The sequence below is a fragment of the Carettochelys insculpta genome, chromosome 15 (assembly GCF_033958435.1).
Source record: "Carettochelys insculpta isolate YL-2023 chromosome 15, ASM3395843v1, whole genome shotgun sequence".
Classification (NCBI taxonomy): Eukaryota; Metazoa; Chordata; order Testudines; family Carettochelyidae; genus Carettochelys; species Carettochelys insculpta.
The window spans coordinates 12,594,454-12,614,971 of NC_134151.1; the positions used below are offsets into that span (position 1 = coordinate 12,594,454).

Sequence of the window (20,518 nt, forward strand, 5' to 3'; positions counted from 1 at the left end):
GATTCTGGAAATCCTAACTTAGATAACTAGACCTTTAGAGCAGGGTAAGCTAAGTTTTTACGGTGGGCCCCATTTTTCGTCCCTGCAATTAGCAGGGCCCCCCAACATGTCCAATGTAATCCAAACTGGTGGAAATTTCAGTTATGTTCATATAAAAGTAAAACCCTTCTGGCATGTTTAAGAAAACAGCTGTGTAGAATGCAAAAACTTTATTAATCAGTATATAAATGTGAATACACAGACATGAAAACAGTAACATAGTGCAACATTTTTTGTACGGTGGATGAGCCTAAAACCCAGCAGCTGATCGTGCTGCATTCCCTTCATGAAATTTCAAACCCCCTTGAGGGGCCTGCCCCCCACTTTGCTCACCAAGCTCTAGGGCTGCCTACATGAGTAAGGGTCTCCAGCCATGGTGTCCAATACATTGGCTACTTCCCACATGTGGCAAAGAGGACACTGCGTTGTGGCAAATGCATCCCTAACTCATAAGAAATAATAATTCTTCAGATTCATCACACATGCTCAAGACGATTAGCAGAGGCACTCAGCCAGGCGAGGCAACCTGCCATCCAGCGTGCAACCCCTGCGGGCACTGATGGCCCCAGCGCTGAAAGGGAGCGTGGCAGGGCCTGGCCAGGAATGGGGGGTTGGTATCACACCCTCTAATGCCTGGGGGCAGTGCTGCTGTTTGTACACTGCTCGCAGAGAACAGCTGGACCCACGCCACTCCCCGCTGTGCCGGGGGTTGGTTGCTACAGCCTACATGGGGTTCAAAGCCTTTCCATAGCTAGCCTTTCGTTGCTGCAACAAGTTGTGTTGCCATACGTGGGTCTGTGGTTATGATATCATTTCACACTTTTGTGCAAATTCAAAGGCCAGAAGGTATTTATTTTTCCAATATTGTTTAATATAATGTGATGAATATAAAAAGTTTTGCATAATATAATGTGATGAATATAAAAAGACGACAACCACAAGTGTGGCGAGCTTTCAGTTCCTATTGGACACCGCTGGTCTACAGGTTCCAGTGACAGAGATGGCAAAGGATGCCAGACATTGGAAGAGGCTGGTTTTATTTAGTATGAAGGGCACCATTTATGGGTGGGGCTAGTGGAGGCAGTAGCCCCCCCTGAAGTTTGAACTCCTTGATTTCACACTTCAGGTCTGCTTAAAGCGTATGTCCTACCTTCAGTGCCAGCTCTTAGCTGCCATGGACTGTGAGCTGCTGGCAGCTTTGCCTTTGGAGCAGAGTCTGTTATAAACAGAGGTGATTAAAAATAAAAAAACAGCTTGTCATTCCAGGATCATTAGATCACCATGAAAACATTGCCGGGTACTCAACTTAAAATTTGGGGAGGGGGGAAGTGTAGGAATGAGAGGTGTGCTGTTAGGATTTGCATTTGGACCAGTGCAGCTGAACAGAATATTGGGAATTGTTAGTTAAGGAATAGATAATAGGACAGGAAATATCACATTGCCTCTGTATAAAGTCATGTCATACCCACAGCTTAAATAATGCATGCAGCTCTGGTCACCTTATCTAAAACTAGATATATTGGATTTGGACAAGGTGCTGAAAGGACAACCAGAAACGATGAGAGGTGAGACACAGTTTGTGTATGAGGAGATATTAACAAAAAAAGAATGACTAATGGCTGGGGGGATACGTAAGAGGGCTAGCAAACCATGAATGGTGTGGAAAAATAGAATAAACAAGTGTTACTTATTCCTTCAGCAACGTAACAGAAGGAGCTCGCCCAATGAAATTTGTAGGCAGAAGGTTTAGAACAAACTAAACAAATTATTTATTCAGAGTCAGCCTGTGGAACAATTTGCCAGAAGGTGGTGGAAAGGCTCAAAGTTTATGAGGATTCCAATAAGAACAAAATAAGTCCAAGGAGGATAGGTCCACCAATGGCTGTTTGCCAGAGTGGGTGGGATGGTGTCCCTAGATATTGGTTTCAAAGATGGGAATAGGCGACGGATCCTGATGATTGCCTCTTCTGGTCATTCCTTCTGAAGCTCCTGGCATTGGCCACTGTAGGCAGACTGGATACTGAGCTAGACGGACCATTAGTCTCACCCAGCATGGGCATTCTGATGTTCTTAGACTGAGCCCAAATTTCTCTGTGCCCTGCAGAGACCCAGTACACCCCAGGCCCCTACCAGCACTCAGAGAGTGTCCAGGAGTCCTGACAGGCTCTTTCTCTTTCTCTCACTCTGCAGAATAACAAAGTATGAATGTATATATTAAAATTTTAAGTCCAGCCGGTGTTCCTTAAGAGACTTGTCTCAAGAGGTCAGAATATGTTAGTATTAGAGCTCAATGGGTCTAATATTTATTTATTTACTTCTTTTTTTATAGGAATTAGATGCTGTGCTCCTGTCAGCTAATTGCTAAGTTATCTGCCAAAACGCTAGAGTTTTCCAGTGCCTTAGTAGCTCCTGGAAAGAGGAGATGTGTGTCAGGGAAGGGGCAGACGAGGTCAGTCCCTCCAATTTACTGCTTGGCCTGTAATGAGCAAATGAGCATGCTCAGTAACACTGCTGCAGCTGCTGTCCTCACTCTGCCCACCCCATGCTTTCACACTCTCTCCCCCTATCACAGAATACAGAGGTTGCCCCCTCATGCCAAAATCTGACACGGTGCCTCTGTTTCATCCCTCTATCACACTGAGCTGTCGCCCAGAATGTAGAATAATCTTTGACAGGTATACAATAAACTTAATTTTTATTAAAAACTGGTACTTTGAATCATCAACCCATAGCCAGGTTTGTGCATGCAAAAAGCCCATTGCGCATCTACATTCATGTGCAGTTACTGCATTCAGGTGCACATTTGCTGAAACTGCACATGAAAATTAATATGCAATTGTCAGAGAGTTGCAAACAACCGGTAGGCTGAAGCGTGCTTGCATAAAAGATCTGAACAATTTTAAACAGAAAAATTACATTTTTTAAAGTCTGCTGGTGGATCAGAAACAACAAAAGGGCTACATTAGTCAGATAAATGACTATAAATAGCTGTCCCAGCTCTAGGTCCATCATTTTTCCTCTCATCAAAAAAGAGAAAGAAACTCTAGCAACACAGGGTTGCTACTACTACCATTTCCTGGCACAATTGACTGTTCTATTGTGGTCTCCCATTCAACTAGCCATGCTTAGTTTCTGAGCTCACATAGGGCAAAATGTCACATCGGTCTCTGGAAAACAAGCTGGTGCAGTACCTTAGCTGGTGGAGTTAGTGGTTAGGCACAGCATAAGCAATTGGAAAATCAAATGGAGAAACCACACTGGAAGCCTGAAGCTCCTGCTGGTTTAGCCCAGAAAATTAAAGGTGGTCAAAAGACTGGGAGAATTAAGTCACTATTCTAGTTTATTTTTGTTTGCATGTTAATCGTAGGGTAGTGCACAAGTGGAATCTTCTTACTGCTGCCATGGCAACAAAGGCACATATTCAGTCCATAACACAACTTTCAGCCATCTGCAACAAAATTAGTTGCTGGCTTGTTAGTGTAAAATCATCTGGAGACATGGAAGAAGAAACTTGAAGAGCAAAGGGATGCTTGGAAAGGTTTACAAAATGTTAGCAGACTCTTTGGTACTGTGCAATGTTCCTGCATGCTCACTGAAGGATCAATCATGTGCTATACATTAATATATACATTATATCAAATATATGCAATAATAACATCTGTATATAAATGTGTTTGTGTATGGCATGGATACATACAAGAGATCATATCTATAATAATTATAGACATATGAATTAATGTATGTTTACATATGACTGTGTATTAGAGATAATCTACGCTGCAAAATCAGTGAGTGAACACTGGCTTAAATTCCTGATGTTTGATTTATACAGGTTCCTGGTACTTTTCACAAACTTTCGTGAGACAGGAGTTTTCTTCACACTGATGTTCCTTGTAGGAGAACCTGAAATGTCATGCAAACAAGCATATTTGTGTACAAAATGTCATTATATTTTTATTTCTCTCACTTGGAGGTCTGTAGAAAGAGAGGGGACGACTATTGACAGAAATCATTGTCAATACCTTAATTGGAGGATCTGAAATCTGGATGTAAAGTACAGAGTGCAAACAAAGGAAAGAGATACCACCTTAGAGAACAAGAAGCAGAAAGCAGAGTCATAAGCAGAGCCAAAAAAAGCGAAAGCCACATTTTTTTACTCCTTGTTTTGAACACTTTTAAGACCAGGGCTCAGTGCTTGAAGTTAAGTTCATAAGTCCATATTTAGATCTCTAAGGCTATGTCTCCATTAGGCAAAGTAAGTCAACCGCAGATACACAATTCTAGCAATGGCAGTTGCTCCCTTACTTGACTGCAACCCCTGAGAGGTTGATATTGTACCTGCCTACCAGACAGGCGAAATCGAGCCCCGGAAGACCAACCCTGAGCAGGTTGATCTTGTGGGCTAGTCTAGACATAGCTTAAGTAACATAATTTTCAAAAGCTTTGACCATCCAGGACTTCTGAAAATCAAGTAACATGTTTAGGAGCTGAAATAAAGGTAGGTAAGGCTACACACTTACCTTAGAGAAATTTGGCCTAAAATGTCAGTTATTTCAATTCACTTTTGAGATTGCCCAATCTTAGACAGCCCCACACGTTGTACAGCACCTACATTTTCACTCACTCACAAACAAGGCTTGCACAATGTACATATTATTTACTGCACATTTTCAGTGCCTATTTCTTTAACTTTTAAAGTAATTTCTTTCATGTGTGCTCACTCCTACCCTCTTTTGTTCTCTTGTTCCTTCAACATCTGCATGATGGAGCTTTACCTACCTGAGTGCTCCTGGGAAGAATTTTGTACGCTTCCTTGCACATTGCCTGCAGAAAATAAATTTGCTTTCCGTGAGCATTTGCACTAGGAGCCCCGTTGTAACTGTTGTAACTCTCCCAATCCGTAAAGAGACATAATACTGCGTCTGTTAAACAATTTCAGAGAAAAAATAAACAAGAAAAAACACACTAAAGGTACACCTACACCACAGGGAGGAGCAGCACTGCCAGCGTCGATCTTCTGGAGTAGGATTTGGCGCACCTAGTGTGGACGTGCAAAATTGAATTTACACAGCTCCCCCATCAACTGCGGTACTCCTGCTCCCTGTTAGGAGTAAGGGAAGTTGATGGGAGCACAGGCTCCCATCTACCTCCTCTAGAGGAGATGGTGTAGAAGTCCAAACTAAGGTACATCGACTTTAGCTACGTAATGAAAATAGCTGAAATTACGTACCTTAATTTGACCTTCCCCTGTAGTGTAGACCTGACCTTAGCTTGTGGGCATTTGAGAACAGAACAGAAAGAGAGGTGAATCCTCATCATAAAAATAATCCATGCAGAAGGATTAAAAAGCAGCCTCATTAACTTATGGTTAGTATAGGATTGCTCAATTCAAGTACAGTTAAGGAAGGGATAGAAAATCCTGTGAGGTTACTAAGATTTCTTACAGTAATTTTTTCTTTATTTTTATATATTGTTTGGCATTTTTATTCAGGAAATTTCTCCTTAAAACTAAATAATTGTTTGTTCATTTTTTTCTGTTGTGATGGGTTACTTGCCCTTTATTGGCCTCTGAGTGGTTAACAGAGCCTTAAGGAGGCTGTGCAGGAGGCAGCCAGTTTGAGAAGGGCTAGAAGGAGCAGCGAATCAGGACATTGCAGTCGCATCTAAGAAGAGCTGTGGGGCAGGACAGAGCATCTTGCGTAGCTGAGTGGAGCTCCAGTGGAGAAGGCCAGGCTTCCTAGAAGGAGGAGTGCTACCTGGGGAACAGCGGGGGTGCAAGCCAGGACCAGTGGAGCTCGGGAGAGCTCCTGGCTGGCTCCTAGGCCTACAGGTTGAGGCTCTGAGGTAAGGTCAGAAGCGGGTGCTGGAGTTACATGGAAGGCAGCCCAGGACAATGCACTGAGATTGCAGGAGGGGAAACACGGAGTGTGGCACAGCCAGAGAGTTCACTGAAGACGATGCCACAATCCTGGGAGTAATGCTGGTCCTGGAGCCAAAGGGAGGGTGCCAGGTTACCGTCAGACGAGGGAGCACTGGAGAGCAGAGCTCATTCCCATGACAACCAGCAGGAGGTGCCAGACTGATGAGTCCCACCCCTCACACTGTGGCTTTGCACAGAGGTATTATTAGAGGTCCCCCATTATCAACTCTAAATTGTATTTCATAGGCATTTCAGGCTGTGCGTGGCCAATGCATCTGAATGGCAACATACCTCGGCTACAACACAAAACATTGTCTATGTACATTTCAAAGGGAACGGTTCTGGGAAGGTTCTCTGGCCTGTGCTACACTGGAGGTCACATTAGGTAATCACAATGGGCCCTCCCTGCCTCCAAATGTGATTCACTTGCCTCTCTTAGTCACACATGTCTATTGTTGCGTATGATGTGGGCTCTGATCCGGAGTTGGCTGCTTTCTTCACAAACAGTGTTCAAAGGGGCAGGAGTTGTCAATTTAGGTCAATAAGTCACACCCCAGGCAACCTTCTCTCTACATATTGAAATTCACTCCTGTCCAGAGGCCTGGCACAAATCTCTTTTGAGCCAAGGTGTACACACGGGGCTAGAATGGTCTCTGACATATACCACTTTGACATGGGTGTCACCCCACTGGCTTCAGCAGAGTTACTCCCAATTCCTACCAGCGTGAGCAAAGAATCTGGCTGGCTCTTTGCACAGGGATGAATTTCACTCACAGACTCTCAGATTCCATTACCCCAATTCTCTAAAAAGTCTTGAGAAGTTCTTCTAGATCAATGGAGACTCTCCACTGCAAAGCATGGGAGCTGGATGTTGCAAAACCAGCATGCTGCAACTACAACAAGCAAACTCATGGAGCATCTGGTCAGGGATGCAGGACAGCGAACAGAAGTCTGCCCCCTGCTGCTCTCTCCCCAGCCAAACCCCTTTCTAAACAACAACTTTCCTGAGTGAGAGAAGAGACAAAACAAACTTGGCTAAAGTGCCTCATGAAAACCAAAGCTCTTTGCAAACTTTCCTGGCTAAGGAGCGAAGCCGAGCTGGCACTGTGGGGGCTCCTTTCATTAGACTGTGTGACTCACACAAGCCGGCTAACGGGGTGTTTAATGAGCCAGCAGATGAAAGAGAACAATATGTGTGGGCTGCAGAAACCTTTTCTCCCTTTCTTCCTTCAGTTTAAGTGCCTATGATCCAATCTCTTCTCCCATCTCTTCCTCTGCTCCATGTAGAATTGAGAAAATCTAATTAGAGGGGGTTGATGGCTTGAGTGCCCCAGACACTCTGGTGAGGTTGGCCTTGTCTTACCAGTCACAATAAGGTCTGCATTTTGCTGCCTTAAAAATGGAGAAGCCAGGGTAGCTGGTGCTCATTTGCCCTTTGGCCTGTGAGATGGAATTCATCCCACTGAAGTGTAGCGGGCTGTGTGAGTGCTGGGATACAATATCACACATTCACAGGGATGCCCAGTGCACACTGAGAGCCTGTGCAGCATACATGCTCAAAATGACAAGCAAAGAAACACGATCTGCACATGCACACAATCAGATGGAAACCTTATTGCATGGGCATACACCCACACTCACACACTAAGGCTATGTCTACACTAGAGGTTTGTCGACAAATCCAGGGAATGTCCAGATTCTCAGGGCGTTCTGTTGACAGTAAGTTGACAGAACATGGCACTTTTGTCGACAGTGTTCTGCCATTCCCCCATGAGGCAGAACGCCTCTGTCAACAGAGATCTGTCCACAGGATGGTTGGGTGCGGGGGGGCTCTGTCAACAGACAGGGACACCAGGCAGCTCTGTCTGCTGTACTTCTAGTTGGCTGTTTTGTCGAGAGAGTGGCCAGGTATCTGCTTGGTAATTTGGCCGTCATCTGTCAACAGAAGTTTTGTTGGAAGATATCTTCTGCAGACAAATTGCTCTAGTGTAGACATAGCCTAACTGTCCACCCATAAAACACACAGCCCTAGATACGTATAAACTACTGTCCTGATATTGACCATGTGAGCGATCTGCTTCCCTCCCTGCCATGTCCCCTTTCCTTCATGCCCAGCTCAAACACCTTAGCTGCCTCTGATTTCACAGCAAGTGTATGGCCTCTCTTTCTCATATTGGTGTCCCCCACCTGCCCATATCACCCAGTGGCGGAGGGAAGGGAAGGGAAGAGACTCCTAGTGAGGGGTGATGGGATCTGAAACAAAGGTTGAGCCTTCTATTAGAATGAGTCATCTCTTCCAAACCTTTTGAAGGCTGGGTAGTTTTTAATCCCCAGTCTGACAAAGGACTGGGCCTGATCACCCATTGTCCTCCCTCAAGCCCTCTGACAGCTGTCAATAGGAGGATCAGAATGGGGGTAAAATACTACCAGATTGAATTGCTTTGTCTGGGGCTGAACCAAAACATTGGAAAATATTTATTTTGCGGCTAATCTGAAACAGCATTTTTCATTATTTCTCCATGAAACAAACAAACAAAAACTGCTTTGCATTAAACTAGGTTTCATTTGATCCAAAGTTAAACATGTTTAATTTTCAGGAGGTTTTTTTTTACCCTTTTGTTTTTGATTCTATCTACTTAAACTTCAAAACAACCCACTGTTACGAAATGAACCATTTTAATTTGTTATGGGGAAAAACTCTTGATATTTTTTTTCTTGCATTTTTTTTTCAGCTGAAACTGTTCACCAAATTTGGCCAAAATTCACAAACCGTTTCAGTTGTCCTGAAACTGCAGAGCTTGGCAAAACAACTATTAACTTAAAAAAATTACCCGTACTCTTTTACCCAACATAATTTTGGGAAACATCCTCCATTCTCTTCCCAATGTAAACATAGCAAATTAATTTGCTGATTTGTAACATGGAGTAGCAAAATCTTCTGTTATTCCACGGTGAGGAATTGTGTCTTGGTATTAAGGTAACATGAAATTTGAAGAAATAATAAGCTGCAAATAGCTACAGAAGGTTGAAAAAAAGAGACACGTTTCTCCCAAAAAAGTGAAAAAGTGTCTGTTTCTTCACTGACAAATGCTGAAATGTGATACTGGAGCTATCTTATCAGCACAACTGCATCAGTTGCTCCATCTTAAAAATGGAGCGGGGAGGTATAAGACTTCATTCATGTTTGTAAGGAACTTTGAGATTCTTGGAACAAATTCTAGTACACACCAGGTATTGCTAACGAACAAACTGTGAAGCATTTGGGTATTTTCCTCTAACTTTTCAGCAGCTTGGAAGAATTTCTCTCCTCATTGGACATATTTTTGGTCTAAGGGAGGCAACCGCATGAAGCTGGTCTCATAGCCCTCTGCATCTTTAGTTAATGTCACTGAGCTATATATTTTTAAAAGGAACTGAATGTCATGTTCAAAAAGAAAATGTGTTTAAAGACAGTATGGTCCCCAAATGGTGACTGACCACCAATTTGCATACCTGCTGCCTAGCAACATGACCTAGCAATGCTATGAGGATGGAAAGCAGACAAGGAGAGGGAGGGGCACATAAGAATAATGTTTGATATCTGGAAGATATGAGGGTCTGCTCAGATTTAGGAAGGATCCTTTTCTTATCAGCCTTGACAAGCCCCTAGCCCAGGGCATAAATTCCTAATGGAGTGTTTGATTCATGGTTTATGCTCTACTCACACATTGTAAATTGAGAACAAGGGAATTTGAAATTTATCTCCCATGAAGACTGAAAATGTTGCTATGTTTCAGCTAGAGTTTCAGGATTCTAGTCCCAGCACTGCCACTAACTTACACATCACATCTCATAGAGCTAGAAGGGACCTTGGGAGTTTCCTGCCCTCTTCATGGGACCAAACTCCCTACCCCCAATTTTTTTTTTTAATTTATTTGCCCCAGATCCCTAAATGGCCACCTCAGGTATTGAGCTCACAATACTGGGTTTAGCAGGCTAATGCACAAACCCCTGAGCTATCCCTTGCCACCAGAGGCTGCCGTTTCTCTCTTTATACTCTTGAGAACTACTTTGAAAGGACACTGAGGATCAGTTCCTGACGGCTTATGAAACGATGGCTGTGGCCACCCCTTCGAAATGCCCATGCTAATGGCCCAGTTGAAGAATACTAATGAGCTGCTGAATTGGAGCTGAGAGGAATAAGGGGATTTTGGAAGCATGCAAATGCTAATGAGGCCTCATTAGTATTCTTCGATTTGGCCATTAGCATGGCCATTTCGAAGGTTTGGCCAAGTGTGGCCACAGCCAGTGTGTTACCTTCAGAAGGAAGCCAGTAGTGAGATGCAAGGTATGTACAGGATTATGAACAATTACTGACATGCTCTTAAAAAACTAATATAAATTCCCACTTTTAAAGCATAAGGGCAGTATTTAACGTTTTCTAATTTGGATTTTACATATATAGCATGATCAGAAGAGTCACCTGCTGTTGTTCAGGTCATGAAAGTCTCCATACGAATTGGGAGGGGGGTGAACCTTCAGTTCCCCCCACCCTCCTTAAAGGGTTCCTGTGGGGGTGGGAGGCTCAGGTAGACCTGGGCATGAAGGGTGCAGTATGCAGGCTGCCTTGGGGAGATAGGACTGTCACTTCAGGCAGTTTCTTGCAGTCAGGTGAGAAGCCCCTGTCCATGGCCACTACAGCTGCAGTGGGCACAGCTGGTGCAGGGGTGCACCTCCCTTAAATGGGACAAGTCCAGGTTTGTCTACCACCTGCGCTTCTCATCCAGAGTGAGGAATGCACTTTCCCCGCACTCCCTGGTGAAAAGGAATAGCCAACAAGTCCATGTATGAATTGGGAGTGGGGATGCTTCAGCCCCTCCTTGCCTTCTCTAAAGGACTCCTGACAGGGGGCTTGCTTCTGGAGCTGCCTCATACAGAGGGGGCACCCCAGCCAGCCTCCTTCAGCTGCCTGCTGATTCTGTCTTTTTTCTGTATGGTTTTATGAGATGCAATCCCATTCTGGGCACATCCCATTTTCCTGGCACAACCAAACCCTTCCTTAATTTAAAGTTACGATAAGAGGAAATTGTATAACAACTTGGTGATCCCAGGTCTTACCATTTAGAAGAAGTTCTTGAACAGACAGAGAAACACTCACAGGCAGATGAACTCTTGTCAAATATGTAGCTGATGAGTTACCACAGCTAATTCTTCTCCCCCCTGGTAAAATGCAACAAATCACCCTAGAGTAGTGCAAGGAAACTGGCCCATCTGATAATTTGCCTTGCATCACAAAAACCACACACACACACACACAGGTGCTAAAGACACACTGACCACACATATATCAAACAAACACATGCAACCTGAATACATGCAATACTACTTTTCAAGTATACACACATAAACTAAGCACACCAAGCACCTGCTGCACAGTTGGTAAAAGGTCCAGGTCCAGAAAGAAAGTTTTCTCAAGAGACAAAACTGCATTACACTCAGTGGTTCCCAGCCTTTTCCAGACGGTGACCCATTTTGACAATTCAGTAAGACTTTGTGACCTGAGGCAATTCAAAACCAGGGCAGGGGAGTGGGGAAGGTTCTCCCCTGGGAAAACAATTTCATAAATTTTGATTCACCCCTCCCACCTCCAGGCCTATATCCCTCACCATTCTCCATCTTGATTACTTCTGGGTTGCCACCACCTTATCTTTGTTCTTCAGACTATGAGCTGTTGCCCAGGAACTGTGTCCAATTTTCTGTTTGGAAAGCACCTAACATATTGTCAGTGCTATGGGAATGAAAGAGAAGTATAGAACTACCACTACTACTGAAGTATAGAAAAGGAGAAAGTGGTAGCACATGGGCTGTAAGGCATCTGGAGGACTGAGCTGATCCCAAGCTTGAATGTTGGGTGTTAACCCTTCTAAACTCTGATGGTGTTCAAAATCTGAACGCAGCGCTAAATCCACATTTTGTAAACAGCTCATCTCTTCCGAGTCAGCTACTCCCAAACCCAGATGCATCCCAACAGCCCTAAATTTTGGGGTATTCAAATTCCAGATCTGGACATTGCAACTTGGGCCTGGACTCTCATATGATTGACTCAAGAACAAACCCTATTTCAGAGGTGACCTCCAAACTGCTGCTTTGGAGTGAGAGAACAAGAAAATGTTAACTCTTCAATTGGATTGAATTATTTAATCTTAAATTGAACTAAAAAGGAGGGTGCAATTCTGTGCTAGGCAGGGCAATGGATCTACTGGGGCTGGAGTGGGGAACTCCCCAGACCCAGGTCCTGATCTGGATAGCAGCTTGTCTAGATCCAGCCCACGAGGCTCAGGGCTGCCTTCCCCAGAATCCAGCCCACAGCAGGCAGGGGCTGGGGAGCTCATGCCTCATGTGATGGACCAGACAAGCCGGGGTCAAATCCGGCCCCTAGGCTCTGCCTGGCTGGAGCAGGAAGCGTCAGCTCTTCTGCTGCTGCCTGTGCTGCAGCCTCTCCTGCTTCCCCTCCCCAGCTGGGGGGACAGCAGCTCCCTAGAGAGGCTTTTCTCCCCACCTCTTCCAGGCTCTGCCCCTGCTGCTCTGATTGGCCAAAATTCTGGCCAGTCAGAGCAACGGGGGGGCAGTGCCTGGGAGAGGTGGGGAGAACAGCCTCTCTAGGGAGTGTTTTCCCCTACCATTCCCCCAGCAAGAGGTGGGGGCAGCAGCAACAATGCATGGAGGTAAGTGCCACTCACCATAACCCAGACTCCCCCACCCTCAGCCTATGCCTGTCCCCTCCCTTCCAGAACTCCCCAATGCTCACTATGCTCCTGTACCCTCCCTGTCATCCAGATCCTGCATCTGAGCCTGTTCCTGCACCCTGCCTCCCACCCAGACCCCGTACCTCAGTCTGTCAGTCACCCAGACCCCACCTCCTGCCCATTCCTGATCCCCCCACTGCTGCTACCAGCCCACTCATGCACCTTACCTCCCACCAGATCCCCCTGCCCCAGACCGCTCCTGCACCCTCTCACCCACATCCCACACCTGCTCCTTGGCAACCTTCCCACACACTGAATCGTGAACTCCCCATTTTTGGTCCCACCTTGAGCCCCTAGAAGAGTTAATCTGGCTTGGGGAGAGCCCTGAACCTCAGTCTCCCCCTCTCCACCCTCCCTGCCCATGGTGCTGGAGCATGAGATGTCTCAGTAAGGGGCCACATCAGTGAGGGTTTTGTGGTTTTTTTTCTCACTTTAATCTGACCCCCAACTGATTTTTCTGTGAGTCAGTGGTCCCCAACCCAAAAAAGGTTCCCCACTCCTGTAACAGGGCATACACTTCAGCCATTCAGCCTTTTCTTCTTATGAAAAAAACAGCTCCCGAAACTGGGCAAAGGAGACTGTGCTGCTTTCAAAGGGAGCGCGTCGCACACATAACAAATCATGCCAGCTAAGTTAGCTTTATTTCCCTTTCTCATACCTACAACTGAGACCACAGCTAACAGTCATGCAAAACGGCAACACAGTTACACTCCCAGAAGCAAAGGCAGAGAATTCCACTGAGGACTGATTGTGACTCAGTCTCGATGAATCATATAGCAATTTTTAAAAACTAGATCCATGATTTGTTATTACATAGGAAAAAACACCCTCTCATCTCCCTACCACCCCCATTTTCCTTGTGGGTTTTTCTTTTTAAATTTGAATTAATTTTTGGCCTCATGTTCATGCTGGACACATTTATAGTCAGGGAAAGAATATGCATTAAAACAAGGTTTGATGCAACACACCAAGCCACATGATGCCCTAGCATGTAGCATTCGCTTCCTAGGGATTGTAAAGGTCCCAAGGTACAAGACTCCTGTGTTCTTTCCCCTACCTTTCCTCATCCCTTCCCTCACTTTATAGCATGAACCTCAACACAGCTAAGGGGTGCTGGGCTCCTATGAACAGTTTGGCAGTGAAATAGTGCTCAGCTTCCATTCTATGTGAGCTCAATCAGGCAGCAAGGAATCAATACCCGAGATGCAGGGGAAGTCAGGCCTGCACATTCCTCTAATAATGACCAGCACTGACACATTAACCCTTCTGTTGCCTTTGGCTGACTGGGAAACATCTGCTATTCCCAGTTTGCTGTCTCTCCCACACTAAAGAGTCAGTAAACACATTTCTGCCCTGGCGACCTGTTGCTTTTGCCTGGGTGAGAGAAGTGGCCTTACATGTGGCTAATTTCTATTGTGCAAAATATTTACCTGCCCAAACATCTTTATCATGAAACACACACAGAAAAAGGAGCAGATATGAACAATGGAGATAACAAAGACAAAAACAAGAGCCTCAACGCCCAGCCTGGCTGTGGAATGGGTGGATTCTGCCTGTGACGGTGGGTGCTTGGCTTGGGAGCTCAGACCAGACTTTCAACAGGACCACTTAAAATCAAACTTAATTTGCGTGGTGCGATGAATTTCCCTTGTCCTCCTAGTTGAGCTCATAAACCCCTTCGTGGCAGAAGACTGGAGAACATGGGGGAACCAATCAGAGACTTGTGTGCATAGGCTCTACTCTGCACTTCAATCTCTGAGGCTTGCTGAAGATCACTCTCTAAAAGATCACAACTGGAAAGAATTTACATTCTGAATTAGACACAAAGGTTCAGATCCAAATCTGGGGGCTCAGGATTTAAAATTGTACTTCCATCTGCCATTCTGGTCTTATTTTTCCTTTTCTCCTATTTTGGGGAAAAATCAATAAAATATAAATGAAAAAGGTATATTTAAGTATGTTGCTGGATTAGGATAGATGTGCTCTGAGGTTTGCCACTTTGTTTTGTAAGGCTTATACTTACATACACCAGTCCTGTCTGATTATGAGTATTGATGAAACAAAAACAATGGTATTTGTAGATAAGGAAATAGGAAGGAAGATTAGCATAGACAGGATCAAACTAGAGAACGTAGAGAAGTTCATGTATCTGGGAAGCAACATGACATATGATCTAGACTGTAAGAAGAAAATAGCAAATAGAATAGCAAAAGCAAGGGTGAGTTTGAAGGCGATGGATAAGATCTGGAAAAGCAAAGCAATTAGCTCAGGAATGAAGCTGAGCATCTTGAAAATGTGTGTATTCAGCAGCACATTGTATGGACATGAGACATGAGAGATAGCAAAATATTCAAAGAGAAGGATATTGGCTTTCAAGAGGAGTTATTAGAGAAAGATCTTGAGAATAGGATGGATACAGAAGGTCACCACTGAGGAATTATATGGGAAGATACGGCTGAAAGAGAACCTACTGCAGAAGTTATACAATGGAAGTTACAGCTTTTCTAGCATATCTTCAGAACGAACGATGAACGAAAAATCAAGACCTTGGCATTTGGAATAATGAACAGTTTAAATAGGAGAAGCAGACCCCACAGAGAATGGGTAGATGATATAGTAGATTGTTGCAGAGCTAGTCTGCAGAAAATAAGCCACTCCACACTGGACAGGGAAAGATGGAAGGAAATAGTGAGGGAGGCATCGGACATCAGCAATAGTGAGGGAGGCATCGGCGCTGATCCCGCGGTTGTTGTTGCTGTTGATGATGACCCCAGTCCTGTGGTAGCCGTTGCTGACACTTGCTCAGAACCACTGGAATGGCACCCAGGTTGCTGTTCTCAGGTCTGTGGGACAGGGTGCTCTGGAAGGTATCTATGCTGGTGGATGAGGAGATCACAGTGAGTGTGTGCGGCAGGAGGGCGGGGGAATGTTGGGTTGGGGGCGTGCAGGAACAGGGATACCATGATCTGTCAGTGGGAGCCAAGACCACAGGCTGCCGTGAATATAGATCAAAGCAAATAGGCACGGGTTCAACATTAATAACAGAAACTGTGTTCCTAAGCAGCCTTGAAAGCTCCCCATAGTGGGAAGATACAAAACAAAATCTCTGTTGAGAATTCATTATAATTAACCTTTTGCTTTGGGAGGGCTGCTCTCAGGTCGGTAGAGACTGGTAGATTCAGCCTGTGCAATGAGGCCGAAGCGTAACAGAATCTGACCTGTAGTTAGATATAGTGTTATAACCCTGCCAATAATTGTCTGAACATGGAATACATTCTTAATTATTCTTCTTAATCTGACATTTCGTTACACAGTGGGGAGTGCCTAAGAAGTGTACGAAATGAAAAAAATAAACTGCATGATAGCCTTGTGTGTTAGATTCTGTGCAACTATGTGGTTAGAGATGGCAGAAAAGACAATTTTTCACAGACCACTGCTGAAAATTTTCCATCCAAATCTCAACCACTGTGTGAACAGATTGAAAAACAGAAAGGAGGAAATGAAAAATGAATGAAAAATGTTTGTTGCACCTTGAATTTTGAAAAGGTTCAACCACCATTATGACATGTAGTACATTAGATAGCCTTTCTCATTATCCTGTCAAACATGGCTAGCTGTATAGGGTGGTGTCCATTTTCCCATACAGTAGGGTCACAACGTTTGCAAGGGTTCCATGTTGGGAACCCTCGTGAATGCTGAATTTTGCAAATAGGCTGAATAGCCCGGAGCCCTGGGAAAGCGGTGGCAGCTGCTGGTGCTCCTGGCCCCAGAGAAAAGAGGCCACTTGCGAATAACTGAATTCGCTAATGTGGCACTTGCGAATGTCGCAACCTTGCTGTACTGAGATGTCTAAGGCCAGGTCTTCAATAGACCTAAAAGTCAATTTCACATATGCAATTCTAGCTACTGCAATTGCATAGCTAGAACTAATGTATCAGAAATTGACTTTTGTGACCATCTTCACTAAAGAAGGTGGATGGGACCTTTCTCCCTTCAACCTCCCTTACTCCTCGTGATAGCTGACCCCAGACAGATCAATTTCACACCTCTGAAATCAAACTCCAGAAGATCAACCCAGACCAGGTTCATCTTCATAGAAGTGTAGATGGGCCCTAAATTTGAACTTTGGTGTAAATACAAGTTTTACGTTCCTAATGTAAGTGCCATTCTGAGCATTCGAAACCAAACTGGACAACCCTATTTTACTGTGATCCTACTCTGAAGATTGACAGTGTTAACATGGTACCTTCTTTGACACTAATTCTGAAGTGGCATCTACTTGAACTCAATAAAGGTCCTGGTGGATGCTGAGCTGATGTTATTGCAGAATTCGGGTCTCACTCAATAGACCTGTTCTCATTGTGTATCAGAGTACTTTCTGCTGGCATTTATAACAAAAAGAAGTTGATTCTACCCTAAGGACCAGCACAGATTGAGTGGGCTTGGGAATGCACAAGATGGATCAAACTCCAAACAGCAGGAGTTAGTAACTTCAAGGCAGTCACAACTACATGAGCCTGTTAGTGTGAACCTGACTATACTGGTATCACTTAGAGCAGTGTTTCCCAAAGGGCAGTACATGTACCATTTGGTGGTACTCGAAGGGATTTCAAGGGGTACACGGCCGATAACAGAGGACTAAAAAACAGGAAGTAAGCACTGGATGGCACTGGGAGAGGTGGTATGCTGATAACGCTGAAGTCCTGACAGGGGTAGGTGAGTTTTAAGTTTGGGAAACACTGACTTATGGCATAAACTGAAGACCATACCATTACACAGAGGTAGCTGAGGGCTCACTATGTCCTGCAAAGCTGGCCACATTGGAGAGGAAGAACAAGACGGAAAATTTCCAGTGTGACACCCAATCCCAAACGGAGTCTGCAAGCCTGGCCATTGAGCATCTGGCAAAGAGAGCAGATCGAACAAGAAAATCACTGAGACAGACTGCAGGAGAACACTTCAATCTCCCTGTACAAAGTAACAGATTTAAAAGTAGCAGTCCTACAACAAAAATCTTCAAAAACTGACTCCAAAGAGAAACCATAGAGCTGCAAATTTGCAAATTTGACACCATCAACCAAGAATCCGACAGAGACTGGGAGCAGCTGGCCAATTACAAAATCATTTTCTCTTCTCTTGATGTCCACACTTCCACATTAGCTGCTGCTAACGGGCCACATCTCCCCTGACTGAAGAGACCTTGTCAACTCTGGCCCTTCCCTTGACTGAGGCTCCCCCGTTTTTATGAGCCCATATATTTAAACCCTCCTCTGGAGCCTCCCACTCATGCCTCTGACAACGCAGGTCATTGCCCACCAAAGCTTATGCTCCAAAATATTTGTTAGTCTATAAGTTGCCAAAGGACGTCTCGTGCTTACTGAGCCAGGAGTCACGGGCATGTGTTTCCAGCCGGGCCAGACGAGAACAGCTCTGCCCACCTCCCGTTTGAAAGCTGGGGGCGCCGGCGGCGCTGGGACCCTGCTTGGGGAGTGGGAAGTCACCCGAGTTGCCGGCTCTTGGCTCTGCGGCGTGTATTTAAACGGGCGCTTGCAAAATCCGGAGCAGGCGCCAGTTCACCTCTCCCGCGCCGGGAGACGCTGGTGCCCCGGGAGCTGCGAGGACGCTGCGCTGAGCCCAGCGGCGCTAGTTCGAGCCCCGGCTGCGGCTGCTCTTGCTCGCTAGCCTGGGGCAGGCTGTGCGCAGGACGCCGCCGGGCGGCTGAGAAGAGTAGCAGCTCCTGCACCCCCCTCCGCGAGGGCGAGGCGCGCCCTGGCCCCGGCGGCCGGCGCTGATTGGCCGCGGCGCGGGGCTGTCGGGGTTTGAAAGGCAGCGCCGCTCGGGGGGGTGCGCAGCATGCGGACTGGCGCGTAGCGAGCGGGGCCATGCCCCAGGGGGCCGTGCTGCGCACACGGCAATGGTAAGGCGCCGTGCCGGCTTGCTGGGGGGGGCGGCAAGGGGCCCGGAGCGCACAGCTGCCCCCTCTGCGGGCAGGGCGGAGGCGAAGCCGTGTAAGGGCCCGGGGCTGGGGTGAAGGCGGCTGCGGCCCCGGCCCAGGGGAGGAGGCGTGTGCCCGGGCCGGGCCCAGGGGCTGCAGGTCCCCTGGTGCGACCCCGAGGCTGTGCTTACACCGCGCGCTGGGCGCTTTCGCTCTCCCAGCCTGGGACGACCTCGAGGCGGCTTGACTCTGCTCTGCCGGCAGCAGGAGGTGGGGCTGAGCCGGGGGGTGCCAAGTTACCCGAGGGGGGCTGAGGGCTCGCTCCGGGGATGCCCCTTGCCCGGGAGAGTGGCTCCTAGTTAACACGCTGCAACATATTGTCGCCCAGTGCTTTCAGCCTGCCGGGCTGGCTGGGCGGGTGTATCCCGGCCGCCCAGGATGTTATCAGAGAGCCCTGTTAGACGGGACTCTTGCGTTTCCTGGCCGAGCTTCTGGGAGCTTGCGAACAGCAAGTCACCAAGTGATGAGAAGATAATTATCCTCAGTGTGCGATTTCCAAGTCTTCTCGTGGTGGCAGTCTCTCTCTCAATGTCATTCTCAAATCTAAGCTTCTCCGGCGAAACGGCTCTGCCAGGGAAAGCTAAGCAGATCAGTGGAGCTACACCAAGAGCTAACTTTTCTCTTTTCTCTTTTTTGCGGTCTGGTCTCCCTTGGTTAAAGCATTGATCTCTCCAGCAATTCTATGTGAAATGCAGGTATATAATTGGCATGTAAAATTGTTGCCATGGTGATTATGCATGCACAAGGAAAGCTAGTGATTATCTGTGCAAATACCTATGACTACACATGCAACATTTATCTCTATAATTGTGGACACTAGCACCTAAATCCTCAGCTGATATATGGTGACACAAGACTTAAATGCCAGAGCTGTAGAAGATGGGAAGTACAACTTGTATATTGTGTAGTTCTTGGGTGGAAGGAGAGGTCTCTCTAGCCATCGTTTCATAGTCTTCTGTCACCATAGTGTCAGTGTGCCTCCCAGGTTTATGAACTGTTATAACAACCGCCCCTGCTGCCTGTGACTTGGTATCAATGAATGTGTTGATGCTAATAGTTTTTATCTTCTGGCTGGAATTTGTGGTAGTGGTCCCTGTGTGAAGGTGAGAGGCACTTGTAACTGTCTCTCATCTCAGCTGCCGATTTGCAGATAAGAATGGGGCTAGTGTATCAAGGGGTGTGTGTGGAGGAGGTTGGCTAGGCTGTGCTGGAGTTGGTAGATAGGTTTGTATTAGAATCGCTGCAGGGCTCAGTGTTTTCTGGGGAGCACTGGAGCTCTCAAAATTAAAACAATGTTCTGCTTTGACCATCACATCCCCAGAGAAGGGCATTCCGTGGCACTTGGATGTGACAGAGCACACCTGTGCTCACTGCAAACTCCAGTGACTGAAGGCTTAATGTTGTCTTCCTAGTCCTGTGCCATATCACTAGGGACCTGAACCAAAGCCGCATGGGAGACTTTCCATTCACTCCAATGGGCTTTGGATCGTGTACGAAGAGCATGACCATTTACTGGATCTGGCTATTGGGAAGAGTGAGTCACTGTTGTCCTCCTTGGATGCTCCTTCCGGGAGACTGAATAAGTGGGGCATGAGGACCCCCTTCTGGAGAGCAGTTTGGGAGAGGTTGTTTAAATGGGCAGCTCTCTAACCACAGAGGAATCTTTCATGACTCCAAAACAAATGTCCCCCAGGGAAACTTCATTGAAATCTGAGGAATTAAAACATGCGTGAGCAGTTTTCAGCTGCATCAGTGCAGCCAGTGGAAGATAATCCCTGG

At 46.1% G+C, this 20,518-nt stretch overlaps 1 protein-coding gene and 1 long non-coding RNA gene across 9 annotated transcripts in view; one reads left to right on the plus strand and one right to left on the minus strand.

Moving 5' to 3' along the window:
* Positions 1-1,592: 1,592 nt before the first annotated feature.
* On the minus strand, positions 1,593-18,258 carry LOC142021252 (uncharacterized). The gene is made up of 4 exons (XR_012647631.1): positions 18,123-18,258; positions 17,514-17,645; positions 4,819-4,863; positions 1,593-3,942 (listed from the first exon to the last, which is right to left on the minus strand). It is a non-coding gene; the product is annotated as an uncharacterized LOC142021252 (long non-coding RNA).
* The window catches only part of HTR4 (5-hydroxytryptamine receptor 4), a 211,739-nt gene continuing 209,360 nt past the window's right edge, over positions 18,140-20,518 (plus strand). For 4 of the 8 annotated variants that reach the window (XR_012647630.1, XM_075009851.1, XM_075009844.1 and 1 more), the window contains exon 1: positions 18,141-18,661. The gene's annotated coding sequence lies outside the window, so the exon portion shown is untranslated. Of the gene's footprint in view, positions 18,662-19,399; positions 19,435-20,518 lie in introns of those variants that run through there. The other 4 variants (XM_075009850.1, XM_075009848.1, XM_075009847.1 and 1 more) reach the window with 4 other exon arrangements.